This window comes from Pterocles gutturalis, unplaced genomic scaffold, assembly GCF_000699245.1.
Source record: "Pterocles gutturalis isolate BGI_N339 unplaced genomic scaffold, ASM69924v1 scaffold34398, whole genome shotgun sequence".
Taxonomy (NCBI): Eukaryota; Metazoa; Chordata; class Aves; order Pterocliformes; family Pteroclidae; genus Pterocles; species Pterocles gutturalis.
This window is the reverse complement of record NW_010124187.1, coordinates 56,020-64,828: the sequence shown is the minus strand read 5'-3', so window position 1 is coordinate 64,828 and position 8,809 is coordinate 56,020. Positions and strand designations below refer to the sequence as shown.

General features: G+C 44.8%; 1 protein-coding gene across 1 annotated transcript in view; it reads left to right on the top strand.

Moving 5' to 3' along the window:
* VWC2L (von Willebrand factor C domain containing protein 2-like) overlaps positions 1–8,809 on the top strand; it is a 47,242-nt gene that overhangs the window by 19,295 nt on the left and 19,138 nt on the right. The window lies entirely within an intron of this gene.

Sequence of the window (8,809 nt, the reverse complement as noted above, 5' to 3'; positions counted from 1 at the left end):
CTGCTGAAATGATTTCATGAGTTGGAGTCTGATTCAGCAATACTTTCAAGAAGGGTTTTGGGATGACTGAAAGTACCTCTTTGGAAAATAAATCTGCTACCAAGAAGGTCTCCCTGGTCTTGTACCGCAGCCCATACGCACATATGTCTCTGGAAAAGCACCTTCCTCCTAATGTAGATATGAAGACAGATTAAAAGGTCCGCCAGCTTCACAGAAACCTCTTCATGGCTTTCTTAACTTATAAGAAATGGCTGCTTAGACTCATCTTCTTATGTTTAGAATTCACTATCCATATATATTTCCTCTTACATGCATCACCACTGCTGGATAAGAGTAATGGTTGCTTTGGGATCTAAATGAAAATGTTTACAAATAACATTTTCAGCACATTTTCTGCTCTTTAAGACAGAGAAAAAGCAAAGAATTGGAAATGAAAAATACTTTTACTAAAGGAATTGGCAAAATCAAGACCGGTCTGGAGAATTATACCAAAAATACTACTTGAAATCCTGAGGTTTATATTATACCATGATTTTTACTCAAAAATATTCTAAAATGTTTTCATTTAGGGTTTTATGTTTCTGTTGAAAAGCAGAAAATGTTCATAGGGAATTTCATTGGTTTGTTGTTGATGAACTTCAGAGAAAAGGTGTGTTAACCTGCTCTACCCACCACCTTTTCATATGGCCCGCTGCGCTTGGGTGTGAGGCTTCCCATCCCACTCAGCAAGGTTGATGTCTTGGGTTGATGACTGGGGGGGTGACACTGGCCACTGCTGTGCCTGTCGCCATAGCTCAGACTCATTTACACCCGCTCACGTGTGTTTGGCCGCTGTATTCCCATGGCGTATAGGGTACCATGCTGAATCCTCCTCATTTACGGTGGCAGCACTTGCTCATTCCTTCCCGTCTGGTTTGTGTCACGTGAATCCAAACTGTGAGCATTGCTCAGGCTTCCCAGGAGTGCAGACTCAAGGGGGCTTCACACAGGTCCAGCAGCTGCTGGATTTCCCAGCCAGCCCTTCACCACCATCTCCATTCCTCCCAGTAACCAGACTCCCGCACTTTGGGGATTGGTGGCTCTCTGTGTTGCAGTCCCCAGCATCCCTGGTGAGTGGGAGTGGGCAGCACGTTTCTTCCAAAGACAGTCAGAGTGCCCAGATAACCAGGAGGACAGGGAAAAAGCAGCTCCTTCGGATGGGAACGAGGACAGGAGGACAGAAGGAAAATCAACCACCTGCTAAAGGGACTCCAGGGCATAGTGTAGTGTTTGGGACTCTCAACTAGAGGCCAGGAGGCTTCCCCTAAATTTTTTTGCTGAATTTCTCCACTCCACTCTTCACTCATCTGTTGGAGGTGCAGATGCAAAGTTCTCTGAAACCTGTTTTAGTCAGGGAAGTATTTCTCCCCCTCCTCTTAAGAGCAGCCTGCATGCCTTGGGGATCCTGGTCTCTGGGGCCAAAGAGACTTGGCTTGCAGCACAGATCTCAGCCAGCAGTGGTGTGGCTGTTCCCGGGATTGAGGAGCATGTCTGCATGGGGTACTGTGGAAGGGAGCTGAACCCCGCCTTGCATCTCAGCCTGGCTGCAGGGAAGAGATGTGAGACCCCCCAGCTGGCAGGGCTTTCTGCTCCTCCTGCTGCAGCCAGCGCTGACTGGGTGATGGTTGGCTGATGCTTGTAATTTTGGCTTTGTCCTTCACAAATGAAGTAATTCACAACGTGATAGAAACACATAGGCGCCAAGATGATCTCTGTTGTCACAGGGAATCTGATGAGCAAATTTTGTGATGGCTCCTGGCTGTGGCTCCGAGTGTGGCACTCACCCTTCGCCTCCCACTTACATTTTTGGGAACTTCATGTGGAAGAGTAAAAGGCATTGCTGTTTCTCTTCCCCTTCTGACACATCCTAATGAATGAGGATCGCAAGGCTTTAGGCTGCCTGTTCATCTAGAGACCAAGATTTTCTCTCTCAGCTCTCCACTGCAGCCAGTCAATTAAAGCTGAGTTTCACAAATGCATGAAGATAACACAAGCTGACAGACCCACTTAAATGACTGAACCCCCCCTTTTTTTAAATTTATTTGGGTTTTTCCTTCCATCCGGCAGCTTTTGCTTTCTACCAGAGTGGTGAAGACAGTTACAGCGCCATGTCTCAGTGTGATGAAAAGGTTTTAGCTTAGGCTCAGTCCCTGTGGTCATCATTTTAGACTGGCAAACGGAAGAGCTCAAGGGATACAGGTGTTGCAGGAAAAAAAGTTAATCCCTAGAACAACATGTGGTGTAAATCCTCGTTTCAAAAGCTGCTCCTTAAAATTTTGGTAAGGAAAATCCTGATTTTGGATTAAACATGGCCCTGCGTCATTTGCTGCGCGGCTTGCCTGCTTGTTTAGCAGTTGCTGCCATTAACGGGAGAATAATTTCCTCTCGATACATTCAGATAGATTCTCATGCCTTTCTTGATTATGCCTTGCCAAGGGCAGAAGTGCGGTGAAGCAATGAGGTTAATGCAAAAATCTGTTGATTCTAACATACCTGACCTGAAGATTCATAAAAAACCAATATCAATTTCTCTCCCTCTCCCATCATTTAGGAGTAGTCTTGAACAAGTGACTTTGGAGATTTATTCCTTATTGTCAAAAGAAATAGAATTGTTACCCTGTGCTTCGCTAAATGCAGTGTATCTCCTGCAAAGCTGTCTCTGCTCGGCAAGGGATGCCACATCACACGCGGAGCAGGCGGAGTTCACTGGGAGGCTAAAATTTGGGGGTAGGGAAGGAGAGGACATTTTCTCCTTCATGTCCCATCATCCAATTTGTCAGAGTGGATTTTAAGGGTCATGGCTCCAGGTGCTGTGCAGCATTTCTCTCTTGGAGAAGAAAGGTCACTGGATTTCACATTTCCTGGTAGTGACAGATCCCAGAATTATGGCCTCAAGTTGTTATTTCTAGTCATTGTGACTTCTCCAGACAAAGCGTTGTTGTTAACTCTCTCCTCTGCAGGATATGAAACTCGCCTGCCACTGTTAAAACCAAGCGCGTGGCTGCCACCATCTGTGCTATCCCTCCTGCCCCCAGGTTCCCCTGCAGCTCCATGAGAACATCCATCCACTCTGCTTACAACTGAAGCCTTTCCAGGCAAAAATCCCTGACAAGGTCCCCATCCTCCCCTGGGTCTTCTCACCTGACCCTGAACTCTTCATTTCCAAACCTCTGCTTGTCCCTCTCCTGAAGTCCATCCCCTGCTGTGGGATGAGCCTTGTCACTGGTGGGATGTGTGGTTTTTTTAAAGCCCTTCCTTGTGCATTGCTGCAAGGTTGCTCTTTACATTTCCTTCAACCCTTTGGTCGTGGTCTGGCAAGGATGCAGGAGGCAGGGATGGGAGGGAATCCCCGGTGTATCATCACTTCATCTCTTAGTCTGGTTTAATCTTGAAAGGGTTCCTTTGCTTTGCCAGATCCAAACAATGCTCACCTATTGCTGTGCTCAAAGGGAGGAAGGAATTCATTGCATTTCACCAGTGCTGTTTGTTCAGAGCCAAAACTACCAGCTCCCAACGTGCCCTTTTGGGGGGGGGTGAATAGATGTGCTCCAGCAGAGAGTCCATGGGTGGCCTTGGAGGTCCTTCTTCCAGCACCGTGCTGAGTTAGCGACACGCTGATCTTTGCCCACTGCTCTAAGGGGGCTGAGCTTCACGCTGCTTGTGCATCTGTCCCGTTTGCTGCTCCACGGAAGAAAAAACAGATGCAATTTCAAATTAGCAGCCTCACGGCTGCTTGGAGCAAGGCTGGAGGTGAGTGGAGGCAAGGAAAGGGCAGCGCAGGGTTCCCGGCGACCCATGTTCTCCTGATTTCACAAAGTGCTCCTTCAGAATTGTATCCAAAAATAATCTCAACAGTAGCAAAAACTCATCATCATGGGGGATTTTATGGCACAGCTGTGTCGGGGAAATTAATTTTAAAATTCCAATAAATAACCACAATAGAATTGTTAACTTCTCTCTAAAGTGCGAAATTCTTTTCAGAGCATTTCAAAGGCGCCTTCACCCATTTACACATACATTAATGCAATTGCTGAAATAGTCTTTGCCTTGGCACTTTCATTTTCTTGAGGGATGAATAGAATAAGCATTATAAATTTCTGTTTTGGGGTCTGGTTTTGCTTTTAATTTAATTTTTGTTGCCACCAATCCTCAATAAAAGAATTTGTTACCCAACAAGACAGATAAAAGCTGACATGTCCACAATGAAATACTTCCTGGCAAGTGTGCTTACTCACGTTAGCGTGGGCTTCTGGAGACATTTGTGATGAAATACTGGGCAGCAGGAAGACGTTTTGTAGATAATCTGTCACTGAGTCTTTAATTAAAGTTTTAAATTATCACAGTTGATACAGATTTCAAGGAAAAGAGTCTTATCCTTCCCTCCACTCATGAGTAAAAGATCCCTTTGACCTTCAACAGATTTTACCTTGGTAAAATAGCATATATTCAGGCAAAGCTCTTATGGGTATTTATTGTAATATGCTATAAATATTAAAAATTCCATATAGATGTCTTCATCGTTGAGGATATGAGCACAAAAGTGAGCAACTAATAATTTATTTACATGCATATAAAGCCACATTTTACCTAAGCTTCTCTCTTCATTTACTGAGAGTATAAACTTGCTGCTTATTATTTCTGTGTTGGAGTTAATTTGAAATAAGCTTTCTGCACCCCAACCTGTTCCTTCTGTAACACAGCATGGTTTGCCCAGGAAACCCCCAAGGATTTTCCCAGCCCGTCGATGCTCAGGGCAGCCTTTCCTTTAGTAAACAAATATGCATTACATCTGTCCCTAAATGAATTTTGCACGCTGCTGTGTAGAACAACACCCAGGGGCTGACCTTGGGGGCTGCCTTTTCCTAGCAAGCAGTGTGTAGAGATGCCTTTTTTCTAAGGGGGAGACTTTTGGAAGTTGCCAAGGGCTGAAGAGGTGTCTCTTGGGAAAAGCTCCACTGTGGACAATGGCAGGCAGCCCCCAGGCCAGGTTGTTCCCATCCTGCCCAGCCACATGCCAGGTGAAAGCTGGTTCAAGAACTTCATTTACTTTCCTAAATGAGGCAAGGTTAATACTGATTACCAGTGGGGTGGGTAGATCTCCCAGGAAAATCTAGATGCCACAGAAAGAGATGTTGGCGATGCGGTCAATGACCAGGGCTATTCCTTCTGAATCAGCGAGACGGCCAAATCAGTGCCCAGGCATTGTCGTAGGGATGTGTTTATTTTGCAAAACCCTTTGGGATTTGGGGGGACAAAAGGCTCCATATAAATGTAAATTAATGATTTTATTTTAGGTGAATGTAATAGATTAACAGTGTAAGTTGTTAATATTGACAAAAAGAACCTTCCAACGTGATCTGTATTGTTCCAAATTATTGGGTGTCCTGAAAAAGCACCAAGATTTTAATAACAAGTAATACAGTGATATTCAGTTATCTGTGCTTTATTGCATAAATATAGCTTATTATTTATCTGCAAGATGTGGATCACTGAATCTCCAGGTCATTGTTTGGAAAGCATCTGCTTCTAACATGATCAGTGACAAAAAAAATCAATGGAGTGTGGAAAAAATTACTAAAAGTTTGAGGAAAAAAAGGAAGGTTTTGGGGAGAGGATGTTTTGTCTGCCATTTGATTATATACAACTGTTGCGGGATAAAGATGACACAGAAAATGTGGCAAGAGGACAAGAGAAGACTTCATATTCATTTACTTTATGGAAAGCAGTGGTTTGGAGCCATGGGGAAATTCCCTTAGAAAAAACAACTAAATAAAATTCCTCTTCTAATTTATTTCAGGAATTCCTGAAATGGCCAGATTTTAAGATTGCAGTTAAAACCCCTTCAGTCAAAGTCTATGCAATGTGCTGATTGATTGTGCAGATGCAAGTTGAATGTGACCAGCCAAGAAGAAGATGTATCCCCCACACCGGACTTAGGTCCTGGAGACCGAAGCTGGTAGAGTAACATAGCCTCATCACCCTTTGCTCTTGGTGGATGAAGTATTCATGGCAGCCAGCCAGCTTTTTGGGTACTCAGTTGACCCCACCACCACCACCCCATTCAGATGTCAGGCTGAGGGGTCACGGGAAGGACCTGCTCCTCTTCGGGCGGCGCTTGCCCAGCATGTGGAGGCCAGTGGTTTGTTTGCAGCTGACTCCTTAGCACTGCTGTGCTGATGCAGAGATGCCACCCCAAATCGGGAGTCATCTTCCATTTTTGCACAACCTGTAGAAGGCACCTTAACACTGAGATGGCAGAGCCCAGGGCACTGAGTCTTCGTGACCAGCTGTGAAAGTCAATGGGTTTGGAAGGCTGAATGCAAAAGAAAATTCCGGAGACTACAAAGGATGAGTTTTTGATTGTTTGTCAGCCAGTGTTCTTTGTGTTTATCAGCAGGAGTGTAAACTGTGGTGCCCTGTTAGCTCAATTAAAGGAGTGGTTTGATTACCAACAGAGAGGAAAAAAGGATTGATTTAAAAGCTGGTAGAAGATGAAGACTGAAGACAAGTCAGTATATTTGGGCCAGGCAGTCACCAACCTGACAAAAGACTTCAGTGCTTGCTTTACTGTTCGTTGAAAAAACAAGTTATTTCACTGAAATTGGTTTTCAGTGGAGCTCGTTCACCTCCATCACTTTGGGCAGAGTGGCTAAAGGCATGTAGATGCTGAACTTGCTGGTGAGAGTTAGGTATGTAAGCGTCTGTCGAGAGCTAGCCCCTCCACTGCTTTTGGAAATCTCATGCAGTTGGATTATCCAGATGCTTCAATGCTTGGCTTACTCAAGACTATGACCTGCTCCCTGTGGACACAGCTGTTGGAAAAGTCATCTAATAATGGTGAAAAGCTTTGGAAAGGTATATAGAGGTTAAACCTTCCAAAATTAGACATCCTGGCGCTGGGTAGCATCAAGGAGGGCTGAGTTGAATCTGCCACCTCCTGAAGTTTAGAAGAAGAAGAGACTAAAAGAGGCAAGGGAAAGGAAAAGCCTTTAGAGAACAAAAAAGGCGTGAACTGAACAGCGCTTAATGTGATTAACTCTATCACACAGCTCAGTGCTCACACAAAGCAGTAGCTGCTGGACTGTGTAGAGTCAGAGTGACAGGGACACTGCCGGGAAAAGCTCAATTCAAAGAGTGCTGCGGTAGGGAGCCAGCGGGACAGCAGCCCTTTTCGACACGACGTGTTCATCTGCACGCTTACAGGTCAGCTAATGCTTCCCGAGAATTTGTGGTCTCTTCCTCTGCCCAGAAAGCAAGAAAGAGATAATTCACATATTAAACAAGGCTTGAGAAGACTCTGACAGACTGTGGAAGGCCAGGCAGGAGCTGAAGGCTGCTAATCATGCGTTTGTACCCCACATCCTAACCGTGTTTCCATGCTTCCACCCCAGCAGAGCTTGAAATGAATGTGTACAGGCATCCTAAAGAGAAGGGTTGGCAAGGATGGTGAGAAGTCATTTGTTTGACGGGACTTGCACCAAAGCTCTTCTTAAGTGGACACAGCTCACAGAAATGTGGGAAACACGTTACATGGTCTGCATTGCTCTTTAAGCTCAGAAATATTTATGAAGAAGCATTTGCTCACTGGTGATTGTTTCCCCTTGGGAAAATGTTGCTGAAATGTGTGTGCACAAGCCTATGGCAGTGGTGGTTCAAAATCCACTGTTGTCATGACAGTATGTTGTAGAGGAGGGGGTGGGTTTGGGTTTTTTGTGGGGAAAAAGTTTCAAGATTCATGTTGGGAAACCAGGTTCCTGTTGCAGGACACAAGCAGCCTGGGCAGTACTGTAATTAAAGCAGGCATGGTGTTGCTGTTCCCCACCTGAGCAGATTCCTGGGGTAACTTAAAAGACCAAAAGGGGCAGTATTATCCAGTTATGTTGCTGTAAACCATTTGGCTGCAAGAGAAGCCTAAAGCCAAATCCTGAGTCCATGTCACTTGGTATAACACTGGTAGTGTTGTTTTAGTCTGATTTACTCCAGCTGAGCATCTGACCTGCAAGAGCTAATGTCTCTGGGTGACTCACAGGCAAATTGCAGGAGGCTGGAGTGTTTTGCATGGTCAGGCTTTCTAAAAGGATTAGAGATGGGTTTGCTTTTGCTGCTCTGGAAGGTTGGGATTATTAAGCGTATCTGTATGAGAAGAGTGGCAGACACTGTCTTCATGTATTTCTAATTTAATGAATGTTTAATGCTTCTTTTATTGGAGCCTGCATATATGTAGAGGACTTTAACAAGGCGTTGACTTATGTCAAATAATTGATGTTTGAGCTGCTCCTTTTACATGAAATGCAGACTTTACAGAGCAAAGAGACTGTAATGAAAATATGAATTAAAGATTAGAGCTAAGCAAGTCTGAGAAAACTTAGAATTAAAAAAGGCACTTAGAAGTTTTCTCCTCCTGCTTCCTGTCCTTCCCTCCGCCTTTTCTCCATCTCCAGCCTCTCTGCTTCTCTGGTAGGGTCCTGCGTTTCAGCCACAGCCTTCTGTCTCTTCTACACCTACGCACCTCTGCAAAGGAAATCAGCGCAGTAATCTCATTCTGGGTATTACTCTATGTTTGTGCATCATCCTAGCCTGTTATGCTTGCCAGCTCACAGATCAGTTCGGATAGAGAGACTGAGAAGTATTTTTAAGGTGTGTTTTTCTTCATCTCTCTCCCTGATTTGCTGGTGGCGTGCGTCCCCTGAGCAGAATGGAAGTAAGTGCAAGTTTTGTGCAGCCATTTGCCAGAGGGACCCACAATTTGTTCCAGCACATCCGGGTGAGG